Source organism: Nycticebus coucang, chromosome 4 (genome assembly GCF_027406575.1).
Source record: "Nycticebus coucang isolate mNycCou1 chromosome 4, mNycCou1.pri, whole genome shotgun sequence".
In the NCBI taxonomy this organism is placed as follows: Eukaryota; Metazoa; Chordata; class Mammalia; order Primates; family Lorisidae; genus Nycticebus; species Nycticebus coucang.
In genome coordinates this window covers 129,014,104-129,039,052 of record NC_069783.1, presented here as the reverse complement: position 1 = coordinate 129,039,052, position 24,949 = coordinate 129,014,104, and the positions used below count along the sequence as shown (strand labels likewise).

The following is a 24,949-nucleotide window of genomic DNA, read 5'->3' as shown; positions in this document are numbered from 1 at the left end:
CTGCTAGTGGGAATGCAAGGTAATACATTCCTTTGGGAAAGAAGTTTAGAGATCATTCATGGATCTAAAAGTAGACCTGCTGTTTGGTACTGCAATTCCTCTACTAAGTGAATATCCAAAAGACCAAAAATCACTTTGCAACAAAGATAATTGCACCAGAGTGTTCGTCACAGCTCAGTTCATAATTGCCAAGTCATGGAAGAACCCCAAATTCCCATGGACCCATGAATGGATTAATAAATTGGGATATATGTATACCTTGGAATACTATGCAGCATTAAAAAAGATGGAGACTTTACCTCTTTAATGTTTACTTGGATGGAGCTGGAACATATTCTTCTTAGTAAAGCATCTCAAGAATGAAAGAAAATGTACCCAATGTACTCAGTACTTTTATGAAACCAGTTTATAATTACTCACACTTTCTTATGAAAGAGAGATCACATTAGTCATTTCTATGTCATTTATCCTCTTCATGACAGACCAGCATCATGTCCTCTCAGAGCTCCTGAGCCTACGGTCTTCCTGCTTCCAGAGACAGCAGGAGTCTCCTGGATGGACCTCGTAGACCTGAGTGTGCTGTGCCCAGAACTTTAACCAGAGAGTTTAACTGAGGAGTGGGAACAAGAATAGCACCTTAAATTGTCTCAGTTCCCAGTCATGGGTATATCTTTAGGCCCTTGTTTTGTTCACATCTGCAGGTCACTCAGCCTTGTGTCCAAAGAGGAGGTAAGGCCAAGTCTGTGAGAGGTGTGGTACTCCTAGAAGCAGACTTTTGAACAGAAGTCAGTACAGTGATCAAAGTGTTAATATATTTTGCTAGAGTAAACCTTGAGACCCTGGGATAAAACTCCATTGGTCATGGTATATAATTTGATGTATTGCTGGATTCTGTTTTTTAGGATCTTGTTGAGTATTGTCACATAAATATTCATTAGTGATATTGGTCTATAATTTTATTTTCAAGTTGGGTCTTTTCCTGGTTTGGGGATCAAGGTGATGTTTGCTTCATAGAATGTGTTGGGTAGTATTTCTTATTTTTCTATATCTTGGAAAAGGTTAAGTAATATAAGTACTAGTTCCTCTTTAAACGTTTGGTAGAATTCTGATGTGAAGCCATCTGGTCCCTGGCTTCTATTCTTAGGGAGATTTTGTATAGTTGATGCTATTTCAGAACTTGATATAGGCCTGTAAAACATTTCCACTTGATTCTGCCTCAGTCCTGGAAGATGGTGTGCTTCCAAGTATTAGTCAGTTTCCTTCAGATTTTCATATTTCTGAGAATAAAGTTTCTTGAAATATTTATTAAGATTTTTTTTTAATTTCTGAGGTTTCTTTTGTTATATTGTCTTTACCGTTTCCTATTGATGAAACTAGAGATTTTACTCTTTTTTTTTCCTGATTAGGTTAGCCAAAGGCTTATCTATTTTATTGACATTTCCAAAAAAACAAATTTTAGATTTATTGATCTCTTGTATAATCCTTTTGTTTTCAATTTCATTTAATTCTTCTCTAATTTTGGTTATTTATTTTCTTCTGCTGTGTTTGGGATTGAAATGCTCTTCCTTTTCAGTTGTTTGAGTTGTTCCATTATGTTGTTAACTTCCTCTCTTTCCATTCTCTTAAGGAAGGCTTGAAGTGCTATAAATTTCCCTATTAGAACTGCCTTCGTGGTATCCCGGAGGTTCTGATAACTTGCATCTTCATTATCATTTTGTTCCAAAAATATGGCAATTTCCTTCTTCATCTTGTCTATGACACAGCTATCATTCAGCATAAGGTTATTTAGCTTCCATGTTTTTGTATGAGTATGCAGATTCCTGTTATTACTGACTTCAATCTTTATTCCATGATGGTACGAGAAGATGTAAGGAATAATTTCTATTCTTTTAAAATTGATGAGGTTACACTTGTGACCTAAGATGTGATCGATTTTGGAGTATGTTCTGTGGGCTGATAAGAAGAATGTGTATTCCATTTTTTCAGGATAAAATGTTCTGTAGATGTCTGTTAAATGCAAATTGTTGAATGGTGAAGTTTAAATCTAAAATTTCTTTGCTTAGCTTCTTATCAGAGGATCTATCCAACACTGCCAAAGGAGTGTTAAAATCCTCGACTATTATGGACCTGGAGGAAATCAAGTTACTCATGTCTGTTAGAGTCTCTCTTAAATTGAGGCACATTTCAGTTGGGTTCTTAAATATTAATAATTAAAATCTCATTATATTGAGCATTACCCTTAACAAATATGAAGTGACCATCCATATCCTTCCTTACTTTTGTTGGCTTAAAGCCTATTGTATCTGCGAATAAAATTGCAGCACCTGCTTTTTTCTGCTTTCCATTTGCCTGGAATATAGAGGAACATCCCTTCACCCTCAGTCTATATTTATCTTTTAAGGTAAGTTGAGATTCTTGTATGCATCAGATATCTGACCTCACAGAGCACTGGAGCGAGTCATACTTGAGCTGCCAGCAGACCTCTGAGTTTTTGTATCCAGTCAGCCAACCTGTGCCTCTTTAGAGGACCATTTAAGCCATTCACATAAATTGAGAATATTGATAAGCCTGGTAGAATTTTGGGTATCGAGTTTTTCAAAAGTCCAGTCCAAAAATCACTTTTTAATCCTTTCGCCACTGTGGAAGTTGGAATGTGAGCAAAAGTTTCTGAGTGAGTTTACTTTTGTGGTGGAGGATTGTGCTGGTCATTATGGAGGTTAGGTCTGAGAATATCCTGGAGAGGTGGTTTAGTTATGGCAAATTTCTTCAACATGTGAGTGTTATTAAAGTATTTAATTTCTTCATCATAAATGAAACTCAGTTTAGCTGGATACAGGATCCAGGGTTGAAAGTTATTTGTTTTAGGAGATTTAAAGCCAATGACCACCCTATTCTAGCTTGAAAGGTTTCAGCAGAGAGATCTGCATTCTAATATTCTTCCCTTTGTAGGTTATGATTCTCTTATGTCTGGCTGCTTTCAAAATTTTCTCCCTCACATTAAATTTAGTGAGGTTAATTATGATGTGCCTGGGGGATGTCTTAATCAGGTTGAGTTGTGCTGGGGATCTGAAACTGTCTGCTATCTGAATTTCAGAATCTCTTGACATTTCTCGAAAGTTCTCCTACATAATCTCTTGAAGAAGAGCCTCTGTGCTTTGCGAAGCAACTTCATCACTGTCAGGGATTCCTATAAGGCGAATATTAGTTTTCTTTGAATTATCCCAGAGTTCTCCAAGATAATGATCGATTTTTACTCTCCATTTCTCTTCCTCTTTGAGAGTTTGGGAGCATTCAAAAACTTTGTCTTCAATGTCATAAATCCTTTCTTCTGCTTGCTCCATTCTGTTACTGAGGGATTCTACTGTATTTCTCAGATGTTTGAGGGTTGCAAATTCTTGCCTCAATGTGTCAAAATCTTTTGTGATTTTGTCTTTGAATTCATTGAATTATTGAAATAACTTTTGAAATGCTCCTTCAATTTCTAATTCCAACTTTGCCTCTATTCTATTAAACTTATTTGCAATCCAAATTCTGAATTTGATTTCTGACATCTCAGCTATCTGTTTATGAATGGGATCTTCAGTTGTGTCTGCCATATCCTTCCTTGTGGGGTTGATCTACTCTGGTCATTCATGTTACCGGAATTGTTCCACTGATTCCACCCCACGATTATTTTATACTGTTTGACTAGATGAGCAGACAAGGAGAAGTCTTGTTGGGGGCTCCAGGAGTAGTGATTAATCAGCCCTTTGCCCAAAAGCTGGGACTGGTGTCTGTACCTTTTCCCCTAGAGCTTTGCCAAGGACTCGTACAGTGCTATGGCCTGAAAGACTGGGGCTTTGGGGGGGCTGGTGGTGGGACTAAGTGATTCTGTCTTGTTTTCAGCTGGTCTTTGTCCTACCCTAGTGAATCAGTTACTCTGGGTTGAAGTCTGAGCTGTGGAGAAATACCAGCAATTAAGTCACTCTGCCCCCCCCCCACAGACAACAATTGGAGAAGGAAAATCAAACTTTCCCACAACCACACACACAGGGTACCACTTTAGATAGTCCTCGGTTGACTGGCCCAGTTCAACAGGTCCAAATCAATTGTCCCATTCAGCACTGGTCTCAGGTGAGAGAGTTCAAGAGGTCTCCAGCAACTAGATAGCAGGGGTCTGCTGCCTGGTCAAATATGACTCACTCTGGTCTCCATGAGGTAAGAAGGACCCACCCAACAAATAAATTAGTCTGAGAAGGTTGATGCTTCCTTCCCCACCTTGCACCTCTGTCACACCCACTCACTGATAACCTCACAGGGCTGTGACCCAGTTCCCTCCAATGAGCAGATACTCCGGGGGTTTGTGCCTGCCTGAGTCACAGAAAGATCTATGTCTCTCCTCACCCAGGCCACCACTCTATGCCACTATCCCACAGAGGGAGGTGAGGCCTGACAACCTTGGGTGCTTACTGGAGGCTGGTGAGGTTCACTCAGTTCCAGTCCCGCCCTTGATTGATGTTGCTGACATAATAGAACAACTTCACATAATTTGTTTCTGTTCCAGCTATATTCCCTTGCTGACCAGACATTTGAGTTCACAGAAACTGCAACTCAGTCCAGGTCTGTGCTGCTGCCATATCTCGGCTGCAGTTTGTGTTGGAGCAGGCACAGTTAGAGCTCACACTCAGCTGTCAGTTCCAGCCTCTGCCTGCCCACCTTTGTTTCAGCTATGATCCACTGCGGGCCAGGTACATCTTAGGCTCAGTAAAGCAGTCCTCTGGGTCAGTCCCACCCTGGGAGTCAGCCATCTCTGTGCACATATCCTAGTCCCTGTGCTCCGCCCAGGCCGTTACCACCTCAGGCATACGCTTTACTCACAGGGCCTGCATGTCCATCCCACATCTGTTCTTCCAGTGGATACCAATGGAAAAGAAGCCTGGCTTCCTCTGGTTGCCCAGAAACACATGGAGGATCTCTAGAATATCCCCAGGAGTGTGAGTCCTAATGTTCCCCCTGCTGCAGCTGCTGCTCTGTGCCTCAGGGCACCACCACTCCTGTGTGGTTCCTTCTCAGTTCACCATTTTCTCCTTTCCCCTGTGCTACAGAATAAGCACAGACCAGCAACAGGCCTTGCCCTGTCCATACCTCTCGAGAAAATGCCCAAGAATTGGGACTCCATGCGGGACAGACTTCCAGACCTCCGAGTGAAAGTGGAGGAGAGTGCTGGGAGTTCACATCTTCAGGTAGAGAATATATACAGTTTTCTGCCTGCCAGGAGATTGCCATGGCCTTCTAGCAGGGGAAGGAGGTTCAGTTTTTAGAGGGTCCCACCCATGGGATAAAATGGGAGGATGTTTGAACTCTGCTGGCTTATTTGTATGGAGAATACTGTGAGCCGTTCTCATGGGGGAGGGAACTCCCATCCACTTGGCAATGGGTTTTATATCTTTTGTTTGTATCCTTGGGGTTGCAGCTCACCTCAGCAGGGTTGATGTGCATTCATCAACCTTCTCTCTTGCCTCAGCTCCAAGCCATCGGCTAACTTGCTAAACTTCTGTCCTTTAACTCTCCTTCTGGATGGGGGCCTCTGTGGAAAGCTGGCTCCAGTCAGCCAGCTTGCCTCCCTATTTTTATTTATTTTTTTGTTTTTGGAGAAACAGAGTCTCACTTTGTCAACCTTGGTAGAGTGCTATAGCATGACAGCTCACACCAACCTCCAGGTCTTGGGCTTAGGTGATTCCTTGCCTCAGCCTCCAGAGTAGCTGGGACTACAGGTGCCCGCCACAATGCCTGGTTATTTTTTTGTTGCAGTTTGGCTGGGGCTGAGTTGGAACCCACCCCCCTCAGCACATGAGGCTGGAGCCCTGCTCACTGAGCTACAGGTGCGGCCCTGAGAAAACATTTTTTTATTAAGACTTATTTTATTTTATTTCAAAGTCCTATAGGGCTACAACTTTTCTTGGTCTCATGCACCAATTTTTTTTTTTTTTTTAATGCTTGAGTCAGGGTTATAAGTGTGCTGATCCCAAGAATAATGTTCATTGTACCTGTTGGTAGGTTTCACCCCTTTCTTCTCCTCATCCCTCCACTTGATTTCCACTGAGCCTTACTTGCCTCTGTGCACTTCTATGGTCACTGGTAAGTTCCTGTTTAATAGCAAGTGCATGTGGTGCCTGTTTTTCATTCTTTAGAAACTTCACATAGGATAATCATCTTTGGTTCCACCCAATGTAAAAGGCATAAGTTCATCCCTTTTCATGGCTGAGAGTTTCCTTGTACACACATACCATATTTTGTTAGTCCCCTCATGGGCTGATGGGCACTTGGGTGGTTTCCACATCTTTGCAATTGTGAATTGGACTGTAAGATACATCCAAGTCTTCATGATGAAATGATTTATTTTCCTTTGGGTACAGCCCAGTAGTAACATTGCTGGATTCATGATAGGTCTGCTTTTACTTCCTTGAGGAGCATCCTCCACATAGGTTGTCCTAATGTGCAGTGCCTCCCACCATATGTAAACATTCCTTTCTCTCTGCATCTATAGCACCTATATTGTTTTCATCTTATAATTACAGCAATTCTAACTGGAGGTAGGGTGACAACTCATTGCAGTTTTACTTTGCATTTCTATAATTATCAGTAATGTTCAGTGTTGTTCTATATTTTTATTGTCCATTTGTGTATCTTCTTTTGGAAAACTTCCATTTATATGTTTCCCTCATTATTCAGTGTGATTTTTCTTGCTAATTTCCTTGAGTTGTTTGTAGATCGAGGATATTTCCCAAATTGTTGTTAGAATATTGATTGTGAATATTTTCTCCCACTCTGTCAATTAACAGTTCACTCTGTTGATTATTTCCTTAACTATGTAGAAGCTTTTTGATTTAATGGTCTTCTTCAGAAAATCTTTCCTTGATGTGACATTCTCATCAGGCATAGATTGACAAATAGGGACCCCAGAGTTCCCATTTTCAGGGTTAAATAATTTATTAATGAATTAAAATAAAGAGGAAGGTTCTGAAAAGACTGAAGTTTGAGTCTCAGAATAAGTGGGAAAATTAGGGAGACAATTTGGCCAGTAGAAAAGGCACCTGTAGACTTGTGGGTCCTTGTCATTACTTTCCACCAGGACCTGAGTAAGAGATAACCACAGAGCCTTGGGTGGATTCCACATCTTTGCAATTGTGAATTGGACTTTAGATAACCATTGGACTGTAGAGAGTTGTCAGTGAACGCACAGGTGCTCTGATAAACTGGCTACTCTAACTCCAATGTGTAAGAGGAGACATGGGTACAAATCAACACAGAAGCAAACATAGGATCAGAGTGGCCCTGACCTGGCTGAGGCCAAGCCCATCAACCCAGCCAGGGGATAGGTTAAGGAGGGTAAATAGACTGAGAGATCATAAGTAAAGGGCTGTCTTTCCAGTGAAGTGAAAATCCTAAAGGACAAGTCAAGCAAATGGTGGTTATTTCCATGTCACTTATCCTCTTCATGACTGCAGTTCATCCAGGGCTCATGAGCCCCCAGTCTTCCTGCTTCCAGAGATGGCAGGAGTCTGCAGATGTGCCTCTTAGACCTGAGTTTTCTGAGCCCACAGCTTTTATCTGAGAGTTTAACTGAGGAGTGGGGATCAGAGCGGTACCTCAAGTAGTCTCAGTTCCCAGGCAAAGTTGATCTTTAGGCCTTTGTTCTGTTCATGTCTGCAGGACGCCCAACCTCTTGTCCAAAGAGGAGGTCCGGTCCTCTCTGTGGAGGAGTGGTCCCGCTGGATGCAAACTTGTGAACAGAGGTTGGTACAGTGCCTGGAGTCATAACACATTTGGCAATGGTAAATCTCCTCATGCATCATGTGGGTGTTCCACCAAGGCAAGAATCAGACATGGCCTCCAATGTAACATTCTAAAGGGGCTCAAATGTACACTGCCTTTTTCAGTCCCTGTAACCCACAGCAGGGCAACTGGCAGCATCTCATCTCCAGTAAAATAATTTTCCTGATATTTTTTGCCAATGTTTCTTTGTAAAGTATGAGTTATCTCTTCAGTTTGTCTCACCAGTGCAGTTTCAAAAGAAATGTAGTTTTCAGCTAATCTGTGAAACTTTGCATGCTTTTTAGTATGTTAGAAATAAAGGAAGGTCCATGATCACTTTGAAGGTTATTGACAGAGTAAAACTGCAATTTCCACATTCACCTCATGTGCATTTTTCCTTAAGTTTCTCCTGGTCAGTGTTTCCACTGACATAAGGGATTGTTAAATGTACTGTGAGATGAATTGGGTCTCATATCCATTTGTTTCTGTCCATGAGCAGAAGTCTTGAGTAGAGTAAGTTTGGTCACCTCCAGACACAACCACTACCCTGACTCAGAACAAGAGCAGAAACTTCCCTGACGCTGAGTCTCAGGTAGGAGCTGGACCTGCACACCTCAGAGCCTGCAGAGACCCCAAACATCACCCTATATCAGGTCACCCCATGTACAGGGAGCTCAGACTGCCGCCTCTTCTGACAGTGAATCAGGTCTGACGGTGGGGCTGATAATCAGGACAATTGAATTTTATTCTGAACGTTACCTTCCTGAGAGACGCAGGTGATAATCCAATCCCTCTTCCCTTGACATCTGTTTTTTTGTTATTTATTATTGCATTTTTGTGGAGATTAAAGTTTTACCATATATTTGCCTGAGACTACCCTCAAAATCTACTGAATTTTTCTGGGTATGTCACATATTTGACAAAAGTGGTTTAACATTCTTACCAAAATTATGTCTGGAAATTTCAGTGTGTCATCATGAACACAAGCAACTGAACTTCTCAGTTGACATCAAACATGTTTATGTTACCATGTTTTGTAATTATTCCTGTTTTCTTCATTCCTTTTTGTCTGTGCAATTTGGTTTGCCTGACTTCCAATGACAGTTCTTTAAGCCACGACTTCACTTGCAGGCTGAGCCAACACCACTGCTGAGTGTGCACAAGGCTCCTTCTATACAGAGCACAGTGCTTCTGACTGTCATGAAACATGATATTAATGTTTCCATCTGCCAACAGAGTACAGCCTGACCCTGTCATCTTCCCATGTTGTCATGTGGACATTTTACTAAATACACTCATTAATTAGATCATTCTAAGTGCTCTGTCATTTACAGTCATATTCAGATCATTAGTCTACTATGGCTCTGGACTTTCTCTCTGAGGTACCTTATAATCATGATGATAACCAGATAGGCTGTTTTGGACAATTGATGTTGCCTTGTTAGTTTATTGAATGCATTTTCTTCCTCTAGTTTCTCATATCCTATCTTTGCTAGGCACTTAGTTGACAATTTTTCTGAACTTCCTCAGAGGTGCCTCTGAAGTACACATTTGCTGTGGAGACCAGAGTTGAATCTGTTCCTTCTGCAGCCATAAGAGACTTCAGATTCCCCAGTGACACCTTGTCTCTGCTCCCTGCTTGGCCTCATGTTCCCCCCGGTGCCCTCCTGCAGAGGGTCTGTCTGTCCTAGTTCTTCCACACACACTCTAGTGTGAAACTTAACTTACAACTGGCAGTATGTGGAAGGTTTGGGACTAAAGTCAGAGTCTCTGACCTTCTCCTGAGCTGTGATTGTAGACAGGCATTGGGAGCCTGAGTCTGGGTGCTGCCTTCCAGGTGCTACTGTCTCTGCTCCAGGTGAGCTGATGGTCGCAGTTTTCCTGCCCCTCCTCCTGGGAAGAGTGTCTCTTGTTATTATTTATAATTTTCTATCACAGAACTAGTGCTTCTCCATAAGGGTCCTCAGATTCGGGATTTAATGCCCTTCCCTGCATATCAAGGCTTTTATTCCACTGGGAATGTGAGGGGTGGTTCTGAACATAACTGTGGCGTGGGACTCTGTTTCCCTCCCAGTTCCGGTGGGGTCCACTGTGCCTTTAGGATGCCAGTTTGAAGATTTTATTGAAAATCCATTCTTTAATTTTATAATGGTAAAGGAGAGGTGAGTCTGAAAGCATTTCAGAAGTGTGTGCTGTCTCTCTCTCCCACAGTGGATTTGCGGGAAAGGAGATTTTTGTGACTGCTGTTTACCTAGAGGAAAGTGATGAGAAGATAGAATCCCCCTTGAGACTGATACCCTGTAGAGTTTCCCACTATAAAGCCTTTACCACCCTCTGCCTCCAGCAGTGAGATACACACTCATAGCTTCATCCTCTGTCAGCCTACCCTGCATGTGGCAGCCTCTGCCCCAGATCAGGTAACTCCCTGGCTTTGGTTATTCCTGCAAGAATTTGTCTCTCTCCACATGTCACATTTGTTGTTAGTCCTATAACTTCAATTATCTCAGGTATTAATGAATGTTTCCAAATTACATCTTTTGCAGTTTTTCTGAGGTTGTCAATGCTATTGTTCTCAGAATAAATGCAAGAAACTATATTTCTCACCAAGGTATACCTTCAAACTGAGCCACAGATTTACTTGTAAGACACCAAAAATTTAACTAGTATATATTAAACAAAAGCTTAATAGACAATAATTACATGAAACTTGATCAGTGGAATACTACCCTAATCAGAATCCATGAGTGTTTCATACACTCAGCAACATGTCTTTATGTGGAAGTGTTTATATTCAGTAAATAAGCCAAAGCAAGAGAAGTAAAAATTGCTTTGCTCCACTTATATAATCTCTAGGAAATAAAAGGTAACCTAAGTACTCTCAGAAGGATCAATATCTGTCTAGGAGAATAATACAGGAAGGAAAAGGGAAAGAAGAAAATAAGGAAGAACAGAAGATGAGGTGAAGGAAACTGATTTATTCACTAACTTTATAATGATTGTAGATGTATTAACATTTCTAATGTGTACACTTTAAATATATGCAGATTAGTCCATGTCAATTATACCTCATTATGTTAATCACAATGAATAATGGACTACAGAGAGGAAATAAGTGTTAGAAGGAAAAATGACCCAGAACCCTAAAAATTCAACTGCATAAACCATAGTCCTCTGCATTTTCAGGGTAAAGTCTTCAAGTGGGATAACTACAAATGTGCCCATGACAGAAATATTGAAACCACTAGACAGGCCCAGCTCAATCCTGTGGTGGGTCCAAGGGACACGGGTGTACAGTGCTAAAAAGTTCATGCTCAGATACCAAAAGTTACTCTTAACAGAGTGGAAATGCTGGACATGTCACAGAGACAATCTGTCCTCCGGGGTGAGCCTCACATTTGTAACATGGAATAAACAATGACACATACAATACGTGATCCATGTGCATGTGTAAACATGAACTAAGACGATATATCATAAGTATGTATGAAATCTCACAATAAGAATTTGTCTTTTATCAAGTGTTACCCTTGTCATATTCCTGTCCCAACATACTCACACATGCTCTGGCCCTGCCCTCCCTCAGCTTCCCACCCCAGAACTCTGATATTGCAGGAGCACATGCAAATAGGGCCTCCCTCTGCTCATGAAAACCACCCCAGCACTGCAGCTCTGGGAAAGGAGTCCCAGCCCCGGGACTCCCACGTCTGCCCACTCGCTGCTCAGGACTGAACACAGATGACCTACCATGGAGTCAGGGCTGAGCTGTCTTCTTGTTGCTCTGTTCTAAGGTGATTCGTGTTGAACTGGAGAGTCGGAGTGTGTGAGTGGGTGTGAGAGAGAGAACAGAGTGTGTGTGTGGAGGTTTCTGACCAGGTGTCACTGGGTTTGCAGGTGTCCAGTGTGAGGTGAAGCTGGTGGAGTCTGGTGGAGGCTTGGTCCAGCCTAGAGAGTCCCTGAGTCTCTCCTGTGCAGCCTCTGGATTCACTTTCACTGATTACAACATGTGGGTCCACCAGGGTCCGCCAGACTCCAGAGTAGTGGCTGGAGTGGGTGGCAGGAGTGAGTCAACCATCTGGAAGTAAACAGTGGTACTCTCCATCAGTACAAGGGAGATTCACAATCGCCAGAGACAACCCTACAAACACAGTCTCCCTTGAAATGACTAATCCGAAACCTGAGGACACAGCCTTGTATTACTGTGCGAGGGACAGAGTGAGAGGACCGCAGTTTGAGCCCAGACACCAACCTCCTGCAGAAAGGAGCCACCAGGGGGCGCCCGGCACAAAGGCACGGAATCACCTAGTATAGGTGCAAGGGGTGCTCAGCCCTGGTTTTCTCTCCAGCTCTGGGGCTCCGTCTGCAACTTAGTGTTTCTCCTGAGAGCCTCCTAGTGGAGTAACAAGATTTACAACGTTATTCCTACCAGCAAAGTCACTAAAGTGAATAGTTTCTTATCATAGGAGAAATCGTTCTTACATGTCCTAAAAAGGCTTGTAAGTTGAGGAGGCAGAAAAATTCACAGAAGCCAGGTGAGGCTTGGGAAGTGTTAGCCCAGGGTGCACATCTGACATCGAGTGAAGGAGAAAGGGGAGAAGAGAGTAGAAATTCATAGCTACACTGTAATGCAAGCAAAGTGCAGACAGCCACTGGTGCCTTCCTGATCCAAAGTTGCCCTTGACAGGCCCACAGCATCACCCAGGAGTGACTCTTATTAGGATCACTACCAAGCTGGATAGTCACCTAAAACCAGCCCACAGGACGTGTGTCTTTAGCACAAACCCAGTGATGGATGACAGAGGGTGACAGCCAGGTGTCTGGTGCATGGTGCTCCCTGTAGTTGGAGGGATGGGAGGTGAATTCTTATGGCCACACACTGTTCATGGACTTTAATGAAACAAAACATGGTTTTACATGAGCCTCTCAGGCAATGTATATATCCGTAAAAGCAAGCATGTAGTCTGCAAACAATTGTAATTTCCACATTCACATCAGGTACATTTTTCCTTAATTTCTCCTGGTCAGTGTTTCCACTGATATGAAGGATTGTTAAATGTACTGTGAGATGAATTTGTTCTCATAGCCATTGGTTTCTTTCCATGTGCAGAGATCTTCAGTAGAGTAAGTTTCATCATCTTCAGACGCAACCACTACCCTGACACAGAGGAAGAGCAGAGACTTCCCTGACTGCTGAGTCTGAGGTGGGAGTTGGCCCTGCCCAAGTCAGAGCCTGCAGAAACCCTAAATAACATTCCCTATATCAGGTGCTGCCTGGTGTGCAGGCAGCTGGGACTTCCCTCTGTGATGACAGTGACTCAGGTCTGATTGTGGGGCTGAGAATCAGGACACTTGAATTTTACCCTGAGTATTACCTTCCTCGGAGATTCAGGTGATAATTCAATCGCCTTTCCCGGACACCTGGTTTTCATTCTCCATTGTTGTATATTTGGGGAGTGTAAAGTGTTGCCACATATTTGCCTGAATCTAGCCTCAAAATCTATTGAATTTTTCTGGAAAACCTACAGACTCAACAAAAGTGGGTTTCATATTCTTACCTAAATATGGGTGGTGGAAATTTCAATATGTTGTCCTGAACACCAGCAGCTGTATTCTCAGTTCACTTGGGAGGAACTGAGACAAGGAATGTAACTGAGACCTGGGAAGGTGGAGACAACTTTGGACAATGTCAGATCCACCATCTATCATTCCTTTTATATTCTGGTGGTAGCACTTGTAAGGTTTCCTCTTTACTATCTTATGTTACTTATTTGAGTTTTCTCTCCTTTTTCTTCTTCTTAGTTTTTCTCTTTTCTAACTTTTCAAAAGGAAAATAAAACAATTCAGGGATGTGTTGATCTTTCTATTGTGCCATGTGGATGGGACAACAAAAAGGGTGGTGTGAGGGGAGGAGGTCTGCCGTGAGGTCCAGACTGTCCTCTGCTAGGGAAACCCCATTCCTCTTCACTCTGCCATTCAATCATTTCTATCAAGGTGGAAAGTCATTTAAATTTCTCTCTGACATGTGGATGGAAGCCTAGAAATGAGACTTGTCAAACCTAAATTCTGAACCCACTCTCTTGGGGAATGTGCTTGTTTTTTCCCCCTCTGTCCTGAGTCCATAAGCTGAAAACTCTCCTATTCCACTGCAGCCCACACTGCCTCTGCCCACACCGTCCAATGTGGCAGCTGCAGCTTTGGCACCTGGAACATGCCCCTGCCCAGTTTATCTCCCTCCACAGGCTGCCTCCCAGTCCATCCCTGGGCTCTCAGCATCATTTCTAAGCCATTTACCCCCCACATGAAGTCTGATCTTAAACCTCTCTTCACTCTCTTTGCTTCCAAGTCATATTGCTCATTCTAACAGCCTTTGTCCTCTTACCTGAACTTCTGCACAGAAAAGGATAACTCATCAGGTGTGAGTTGTCAAACTGTATGCATTACTGAAAGAAATAAATTTCTAGAACTAGTCCGTGATAAGCCCCTGAGAGATGTGCTCTGATCCCTTGAAACAGCTCCTCATAGCAGCATTTTAAAACCACATTAATAAGATACGATGTCCCTGTAAACACTCCCCAGTAGATAACTTGCAGAACTCACCGAGTTTGTGTGTATGCATATACTCTTAAAACCATAAACAACATTAAGACCTGGATATATCTACACCTCCAATGTCTCCTCACATCCCCATTATTGTTAGCAATTAACTTGCTTTTCAATTGGTTTGGGGGTGAATTCAACCTACTAGTTGATCATATACTGATTTGTAGTGAATGCCTGTGTTTGCCCCGAGGTCTGACTTCGGGTATTGAGGATCAGATGTGCAGGCGCTACAACCCTGTGACTGACCCCAGTGAGCAGCACTGGGCAGCAAGGCTGAGGGGAGCTTCCCTGCAGGACAACCCATCACACGTGTGGTCAGACATCACTGCTGGTACAACTGAATGTGTACAGGAGGCTAACTGGGGAGAGGACCCCTGGGCGCTGGTACCTGGTGACCCTGGGAATTACTCTATGTGCCTTTGCTGAATTTCATTTGTATCATTTGTGTAATAAGTGACCAGGAGTGTATATCTTATTCTAAGACTTGTGTTTATATCGCTCAGAGAGAACTAGCATGGTCTTGGCAGACTATATGATTACATCAGAAGTAGGGATTGCCTGAATAACCCTGCCTTTTGACACGTGGCTAAAGCATAGTTTAGCAAAGCAAGGGATGAAAAGGTGGTGGAGATGAGCCGGTGACAGCTGATGGCTGCCACATCACATACAGTGAGGCAGCAGGTGCTCTAAGTAACTTGTGGGCAAACATTATCAGTGGGAGTTGGGAATGGTACGGTCACAGTCTAAGGGTTGATGTCTCAGTGAACACTGAGACAGTGCAGAAATGCATGTGTACAGGTACTAACTCAAAAGAAAGCAAAAACTGCTGCACTTAGTCCTGGCCCTCCACAAACTGAACTGTGGCTACAAGACTCTGATCCACAATCAATATGAACAATTTTCCTGAAAACGCGAAGCACAGTGTCAATGAAGGTGGCCCCGGGGTAGGGCTGGAAAGGAAAATCCTTTAAACTACTAAATCCAGGCAGTAGCAAGAGAGAGGTGTATCACATTGTGACATGATTTATGCCATTTTGGGTGGATGCTGGACCCACATCTTAGAACAGGCCAGTCACACATGGCAGCAGGTGATCCTAAAACACAGCAGACTGTTTCTGATGGGATTAGGAACCTCCATAGCAGAGGACAGTCTGTTTGTAATGTGAGAAAAGTGGACTTGCCAGATGAAGACACTCACTCATTACCCAAGGCCTGGTGCTCTGGCTTCATGAAGGTGAGGATGTTCACAACATAATATGCACCTTTCCCAGGATGTGGAACGTGCTGTGATGAAGGGGGCCCATTTAGTTCTGCACAGCAGGGCCCCTTATTGTGCAAAATATCTTTGGATATATACTGTGTTGTTTTCCATCATATTTCCCCTTGAGCCTTACAGACACTGAGGAAATGATACTGACCCAAAAGAGCATGGAACAGACACAGGGGAGAAGCAGGGCACTAGTGCGAAAAAAGGTGGACATACTTCAGTGGTTAATGGAGAAAGAAATGGCTGAAGAAGACAGGGATGGGGTTGACACACACGTCAGAAAACAGCACTGCAAGTCATTGGTGGAGCAGTGTTCCCTTCAAGGCTGTTGACATCAACAGACCTGACCACATGTTCCCTACTTACTGTGTTTGTAGGAATGTGAAAATGCAGAAGGCAAAATGGCTTTTAGAAACTTGCCCTGAGTGTCGTTAGCAAAGGTCTGCAAATTACACAAGATGAGGATTGCTGAAGGGTTGTGGCAATCGTCCCCTGCCCCAGCTGGGTGCCCAGACCATGTTCAGACACGTGTGCAAAGGGCCGGTGGTGTGGCCGAGTCCTAGTGACAGTTCTCGTGGGCAGGCGCCTCTGCATGAAATCTTCACTTCACAGTCTCCCCAGGCTCTACTCCTGTTTTTTTCTTTTTTTCTCATGTGACTCTTGTTATATTCCAACAACTTCCCCCACAGTATCATAGACAAGGGTGGGCAGGAAGGATCCCTGACCTGAGTCCTGTGTGTTCCTGGAGCAGAATATGAGGAAGGCTGGGAGGGATTATTGGGACTCTCATGCACCTGCTCATTTGTGCACGTCAGACCAGGAGCTGCCTTGAGGGTGCTGGGCTATGACCTGTGTGAAGCCTCCACTGTGGGGCATGGTATTACTTAATATGCAAACTCAAGTGAGGGTCACCCTCTTTAAACTCCCTGGAGAGTGGGCCTCCTGTACTGCCCACTGGATCCTCAGTGCAGCCCTTTCTGTGCTCCCGGATGGGGTCTGCCATCGTCCTCACCCTCCTGCTGGCTGTTCTCCCAGGTCAGTCCTGACTCAGGATCTGGGGTCACAGGAGGGGTTGGCAGGAGGGGCCCTGATCTCAGTCCTGCTTCTCCCACACAGGCGTCTGTGCCCAGGTGCAGCTGGTGCAGTCAGGGGGCAGAGGGGAGACGGCCCGGAGAGTCTCTGACGATCTCCTGCAGGGTATCTGGATACAGCTTCACAAGCTCCTATATCCACTGGGTGCGCCAGAAGACCGGGAAGGGACTGGAGTGGGTGGGGAGAATCAATCCTAGTAATTCTGATACCAGGTATAGCCCGGCCTGACAAGGCCATGTTACCATCTCCACCGACAACTCCATCAGCACCTCTTTCCTGCGGTGGAGCAGCCTGAAGGCAGAGGACACCGCCATGTATTTCTGCGCTAGAGACACAGCAAGGGAACTGCAGTGAGAGCCCAGACACAAACCTCCTGCGGGGCACGGCCGCCAGGGGGCGCCCGGACACAGGCCCGGAGTTACCCAGGGCAGGTGCAGGTGAACTCAGCCCTGATTTCCTGCAGGGTCGCACCTTTGTCTTTGTATAAAAGTTACCAAAACGTCTGTGGATTTATGGTTCTAAGCTTCCCTCCAAAATCTCTGATTTAGATACGTTTCTAGTAGTAAGAAAAAAATGTCTCCAGTGCACAAAAGGCACAGAGAGGCTTGCAGTTACATTATCATGTCCCCAAATGTACCTTAATTATCAACATTTCTGAATAAGTCACTAAATATATTACAGATTCTTCCTTGTACTCCACTATGAAGCACAGACCCCAGAATATAAATTTCCTTCTAGTCAGAAGGCAGGATAAAACCCTAACAGTGGGTGGCGCCTGTGGTTCAGTGAGTAGGGCGCCGGCCCCATATGCCGAGGGTGGCGGGTTCAAACCCAGCCCCGGCCAAACTGCAACAAAAAAATAGCCGGGCGTTGTGGCGGGCGCCTGTAGTCCCAGCTGCTTGGGAGGCTGAGGCAAGAGAATTGCTCTAAGCCCAAGAGTAGAGGTTGCTGTGAGCCGTGTGATGCCACGGCACTCTACCGAGGGCAGTACAGTAAGACTCTGTCTCTACAAAAAAAAAAAAAAAAAAAAAAAAACCCTAACAGTTACCAGGGTCCTAGGCAATCTCAATGTTTCTCAGGAAAAGAAAGACGACTCCCGTGGTGCTCAAAGTCTAAGCAACAAGCTCACAACAATCAATTGTAGTGGACATGACACAAGGTCAGAGAGTACCCCACCAACGCTTAGTGTGGATGTTGGTTCTGCTTGTCACACACACACACACACACACACACACACACACACAGAGTGAATACAGAAAGCTTTATTATGTCCAGTATTGAGATGTCTTCTGAGAGCAGGAAAGGCATTTCAAGAAATCCAAAAGTGGCTTGCTAGAATGGAAAGGGAGACTAGCTCATGGTTTTCATAAGGGCTCTGTGGTGGTTCAGGTGGGGCTCCCACTAACAGGAAAGTTCTTGTGGGGGTTGGACCTCACACTGATATCTTGTGATACAGCACCTTTGAATCATGACTAAAATTCCCTTGAGTTTGGCAAATAGGGAAGGGGAAGGGATAACCCTGAAGATTTTCAGCAGACAGACATCAACTAAGAGATTCGCACTTCTTATTCCATTAAAATACTATTTTTTGAAAAACAAGTTTAACAATCTGATAAAAGACAATTATGGGTAGACAGCAATCATATATGCAGGGAAATAGAAGACATTTTATTAGTATGAGCAAATAATAATGAGGATGAGTGGGTGATGAATTAGACAGGGGTCTCAGTCTATGGTAGGGGGAAGCTTCTCACTGTCCACGATTATCAGCTTATTCTGAAGGTCTTGGGTCTGCTGTCTTCTTCAAAACACCGGAAGCTTCTCAGGTTCTGTGAGAATTCTCAGGTTTACATCCTTTATCAGAGTAGGTGCCCAAGATACTAGAATTCCCTATTGATTCTTTACTTGTGAAATACGAGAACTGCCATATTGGAATTTCACTACTATGATTTGTTCAATGTCCTTAATAATATCTTTCCAGTGTGGCTCTGGTGCAATGTTCACCTGATGTCCCCTTTAGTACACACTATTACTTGCTTGAACATGACAGACTTTTAGAAAGGTGTAGTAAATATTTAGCCTGACTCTGTGTGTGATAGGAGCATGTAGAACACATATGCTAATTTCAAGAGTTTTTGTCCTGCACATAATATCTAAAATGCTACTATTTGTGGAAAACTCTAAGTGTAAGATCTGTCCAGGTACCAAGCCATTGGGTAATAACTGACATGTCCTTGAGTGAGTGCAATAAGACACCACAAGTGCTAATAGTAGAGCCCTTGCCCAAGGGAGTTCAAAAAGTTTTTTAAATTGTTAAATCTTAACTCTAATAATGGCATTTTGATCAACATTTTAGAAGATTTAATATGGATCACTGCTGTGTTATATGAGTAACGGTACTGTCTTACAGGTTTAGATGAGATATAACCTAGGTTGAGGCTGCTTTTCCTGTGTAATGATCTGCTACAACATTTGCTTAGCTCCCATGCTATTTTTTTTTTTTTTGGATAATTTCCAAGGTTATATAATTTCTCTAGCATTTAAAAGTTTATTTATATCTTTCTCAGCTTGTTATTCATTTTACTAGAAGTTGTAAGAAACCCTTTTGTTTTCAAAGCATCCCAAATTCACTTGCTATTCCAAAAACTCATGAATTTAATCTGTTTTTGGCTAATTGACAAGCTCCATGAAGTATAATTGACTTCTGCAACGTGGGCTGATTTTTCATCTGGTGGAGAACCATATTCCAATGGAAAATTTGCTTAGTAACTTAGTAACATGAACTACAGGTCATTAACCTTCAATTTTACTATTAAGGTATGATTAGTAGATAAATAATATTACCTCAGGGATTTCGGGAGAATCTTATCTAAAACATAATCAAAACTTTCCCTGATGTAGCTAAAATAACTGTGCCCACACTTAGCAATCAGCCATGTCTTGTTATTATATATAGTTTTCTATCACAGAACTAGTGTTTATCCACCAGGGTCCTCAGATTCAAGTTTTGATGCCCTTCCCTTCAGATCAAGGCTTTTATTCCACTGGGAATGTGAGGGGTGGTTGAACATAACTGTGGTGTGGGCCTCTGTTTCCCTCCCAGTTGCTACGGGGCCCACTTCACCCCTAGGATGCCAGTATTGAAGATTTTATTGAAAATCCATTCTTTAATTTTATAATGGTAAAGGAGAGGTGAGTCTGGAAGCATTTTAGAAGTGTGTGCTCTCTGTCCCTCTCTCTCCCACAGTGGATTTGTGGGAAAGGAGATTTTTGTGACTGCTGTTTTCCTTGAGCCTGATATCCTGGAGAATTTCCCACCATAAAGCTTTTACCACACTCAGCTCCCAGCAGTGAGATACACACTCATGGCTTCATCCTCTGACAGCCTACCCTGCATGTGGCAGGCTCAGTTATCCAGATCAGATAACTCCCTACCCTTGGTTACTCCTGCAAGAATTTGTCTCTTTCCACATGTCAGGTTTGCTGTTAGTCCTACAACTTCAATTATCTCGGGTATTAATGATTGTTTCCCAAATTACATCTTCTGCAGGTTCTCTGTGGTTGTCAATGTTATTGTTCTCAGAATAAACACTAGAAACTATATTTCTTACCAAGGTACACCTTCAAGCTGAGCCACAGATTTACTTGTAGGACACCAAAAATTGAACTAGTTTATATTAAACAAAAGCTTAATAGACGATAATTATGTGACACTTGTTCAGTGGAATACCACCCTCATCAGAAAAGTGTTTCATACACTCAGCAACACGTCTGTACATGGAAGTGTTTATACACGGTAAATAAGCCAAAGGAAGAGGAGTCAAAATTGCATTGCTCCATTTATATAATCTCTAGGAAATAAAAACTAACCTAAAGTTCTATCTGAAGGATCAATATCTGCCTAGGAGAAGAATATAGGAAGGAAAAGGGAAAGAAGGGAATAAGGAAGAACAGAAGATGAGGTGAAGTGAACTGATTTATTCACTGACTTTATAATGATTGTGGATGTGTTAACATTTCTAATGTGTACACTTTAAATATATGTGGATTAGTCCATGTCAATTATACCTCATTAAATTAATTATAAACAATAATGGACCTACTGAGAGGAAACAAGTGTCAGAAAGAAAATGACCCAGATCCCTAAAAATTCAACTGCATCAACCATAGTCCTCTGCATTTTCAGGGTAAAGTCTTCAAGTCAGAAAACTACAAATATTCCCATGACAGAAATATTGAAACCACTAGACAGGCACAGCTCAATCCTGTAGTGGGTCCAAGGGTCAGGAGTGTACAGAGCTGAAAAGTTCATGCTCAGATACCAAAAGTTACTCTTAACAGAGTGGAAATGCTGGACATGTCACAGAGACAATCTGTGCTCCGGGATGAGCCTCACATTTGTACCATGGAAGAACCAATGACACGTACAAGAAGTGATCCAATGAACTAAGCAGATATATCATAAGTATGTATGAAATCTCACAGTAAGAATTTCTGTTTTATCAAGTGTTATCCTTGTCATATTACTGTCCCAACACACTCACACGTGCTCTGGCCCAGCCCTCCCTCAGCGTCCCACCCCAGACCTCCTATATGGCAGGAGCACATGCAAATAGGGCCTCCCTCTGCTCATGAAAACCAGCCCAGCCCTGACCCTGCAGCTCTGGGAGAGGAGCCCCAGCCCCGGGACTCCCAAGTCTGCCCACTCGCTGCTAAGGAGTGAACACAGACGACTCACCATGGAGTCTGGGCTGATCTGGCTTCTCCTCGTTGCTCTGTTACAAGATGACTCACGGAGAACTGGAGACTCGGAGTGTGTGAGTGGATGTGTGAGAGAGAACAGAGGGGGGTGTGTGGATGTTTCTGATCCAGTGTCTCTGTGTTTCCAGGTGTCCAGTGTGAGGTGAAGCTGGTGGAGTCTGGGGGAGGCTTGGTCCAGCCTGGCGGGTCCCTGAGACTCTCCTGTGTAGCCTCTGGATTCACCTTCACTGTTTACAGCATGAACTGGGTCCGCCAGGCTCCAGGGAAGGGGCCGGAGTAGGTCTCATACTCCGTGAAAGGCCGATTCACCATCTCCAGAGACAATGGCAAGAACACTGTGGATCTGCAGATGAACAGCCTGAGACCCGAGGACACCGGGGTATATTACTGCGTGAGGGACACAGCGAGGGGACTGCATTGTGAGCCCAGACTCGAACCTCCTGGGTGGCGCGGCCGCCAGGGGGCGCCCGGGACACGTGCGCGGAGTCACCCAGGGCAGGTGCAGGATGGCTCAGCCTTGGTTGCCTGCAGGGTCGTGGCTTCCTCTCCATTAATCTGTTTCCTCTGGGGATTCTGTGGGTTAGTGCTTACCTCTGAAGCCTCTGAAATAAAAACATTCTTGTCATAAGACAAAGACGTCTTCACCGGTACAATTGGCAGAACAAGGCTTACAGTTGCGGTCTACTTATTTTCAATACCAGGTACACATCACCGCATCTCTGATAAATCCATAAAAATGCTCTGATGAGCTCAGCCATGCAGAACAGAAACAGATCTGCAGGTGTCAGCTAGCTGGCAAGTAGGACCAATTGCCTGCTAGACACTGGGGGCAGAGGGTGTCAGCCTTCCTAAGCAGGAGAAGGGAGAAAACAGGGCAGTCAGCGTCTCAGCACCAGGGTCCCAACACCCATCCTAGTGACACCCGGAGAAGGGGGACACTCAGTGTGGGTGTCGAGTCTGGTGATGCTGCACTCAACTACCCCGTGAATGTGGAAAACTTCTTGAAATAGCTGGGGACGGCAGCGTTGTCCTCTCAAAGTCCAAAATGACTCTGTAGAGGACACTCTGTGTCCCTCACGCAGGAAAGGAGATGGGCTCAGGGTTTGTTGATAGATCCGTGGTGGGGACTAGTGAGGATTTACTCTCCCTGGAAAGGGCTAGTGAGGCTTGAACTGCCCACTCTCACAGCCTGTATTTACTTATGCCTATGGGTGGGGAAATAAGAGGCATGAATGAAGCTTGCATTGTAAATAGTCAAAAATCAAAAAAGAAGTTTGATTACTCAAAACTATTTTGAATACAGTGCAAGAAGGGAGGAGATTTTGCTCTATAGAATATGAAAGAGCTGCTGCAATTGAGCTAGTGATAATAATGGTGGCAAAATGGTGAATCATACAGGATTGTTAGTCCAGTATTGGAAACCAATGTTGTGCCTTATCTAAGATCATCAACTTAGACTGCAAGTTGTAGGTCGGCTGTCTCCTTTTAAACATCTGAAGCATCACAAGATCCATGAACATTCTCTATATGGCAATCTAAGCTGGATTGGTCCTCCAATGGCGTGGAATTCTGAATTTACTTTAACTGTTTTCTTTTGTATGTTAAAGTATTAAGGCTTGATTTCCACTACGTTTTACGTTCCTCGGTGCACACGTGTGCTCATTGGCAACTTCTAGTTGAATAACAAGTGCATGTGGTGTTTGTTTTACCAGTCTTATGATACTTGACATAGAGTAATGGTTTCCAGTTCCATCCAAATTGTTGAAAAGGCATTAATTCATCCTTTTTATGTCTGAGTAGTACTCCAGAGTACACATACACTGTGTATTTTAATCGACTCGCAAACTGATGCGCACTTGATTCTACATCTCTGCAGTTGTGAACTGTTCCACAATGAACATTTGAGTGGAGGTGTCTTTTTGATATGACTTCTTTTCCTATGTGTAGACACCCAGTAGTGGGATTTCTGGGTTGAATGGTAGGTCTACCTTTAGTTATTTCAGGAAATTTTGTACTGTTTTTCACACAGGTTGTAATAATTTGCAATCCAACCATCAGTGTATACGTGTTCTTTTTCTGTACATCCCTACCAACATCTATTGTTCTTAGATTTTTTTATAAAAGCCTTTTTACATGGGAGAAGGTGATATCTCATGGTAATTTAACTAATAATTTGTTTTTCTGATGGTTAGAGATGTTGAGCATTCTTTCATCTGTTTATGGATGATTTGTCTATATTCTTTTGAAAAGCTTTTGTTCATGTTTTCATTCACTTTTTAATCAAGTGGTCTGCTTTATTTTCTTGCTGATCTGTTTGAGTTCTTAGTGGATTCTGAACATTAGCCCTTTACCAGGTTTATAACTTGTCAACATGTTCTCCAGTTCTTTAGGCTGCCTGTTTGCTCTGTCAGTTATTTCCTTTGTTGTGCAGCAGCTTTCAGTTCAATCCCATTTCATTCATTTATGTTTCTTGTTGCAGCGTTTGCCATTGTGGTCTTAGTAGTAAATTATTTGCCTAAACCAATAGGAGCTTTTGCTTCATTTTCCACTAGAATTCTGTGGTGTCATGTCTGCATTTAAGTCTTCATTGACCTGGCATTAAGTTTTGTGAGTGGTGAGATGTAGGGGTCCTGTTTCATTCTTCTACATGTGGCTGTCCAGTTGTCCAGCAAGATTTATTGACTAGGGCCAGTTTATGTCGTTGTCTGCTTCATCAAGATGAGTTGGCTGTATTGGGATTGTTTTTTTATGTGGGTTCTCTGTCTTGTGCCGGTGTCTGTGTCTCTATTTTTGTACCCACACGAGACTGTTCTGGTTACTACACACTTGTAGTATTGTGTGACATGTGATAATGTGGTGCTTCCAGATTTGATTTTTTGCTTATGATTTCTTGGCTACTTAGGCTTTTTAACAGTTCCAAACAAAACATGACCCTATTTTTTTGATCCATTTTTGTAGGCTGTGCTCATGTCATACCCCCAGTTTATAGCAGAACCTAATGCTGTAAAGATTTCTCCCTGTGTAATTCTACTGGCTTCATAGTTTTAGGTTTTATGTTTAGGAATTTTTTCCCAGAAGTGTTTGTTATGGAGACCATCTTTTCTTCATGAAGTGGTCACTAAAGTCAACAAAAGCTTTGACAAAGTCCAATATCCTTTAATGACAAAAATGTGCTCAGCAAAAACCTAGGAGGACTTGGAAAGTGCCTCAACATAATGGAGAACAACTGTGACAAGCCCACATCAGGCATGATACCAATGTCAACACTAGACTTTGCCTTCAAAACCTGAAACTAGACAAGGATGCTCTTACCTATTCAATTCACCATTGTACTGTAAGTCCTAGTTAGAGAAATTCTGAAAGAAAAGAAGTAAAGTTCCCCACATAGGAAAGGAAGTGGTAGAAGAATTCCTGTTCTCCCATCAGCGAACAGGGCAA

At 43.2% G+C, this 24,949-nt stretch overlaps 1 pseudogene; it reads left to right on the top strand.

Moving 5' to 3' along the window:
- Positions 1–16,647: 16,647 nt before the first annotated feature.
- LOC128584413 (immunoglobulin heavy variable 5-10-1-like) lies at positions 16,648–17,104 on the top strand (annotated as a pseudogene).
- Positions 17,105–24,949: the final 7,845 nt, after the last annotated feature.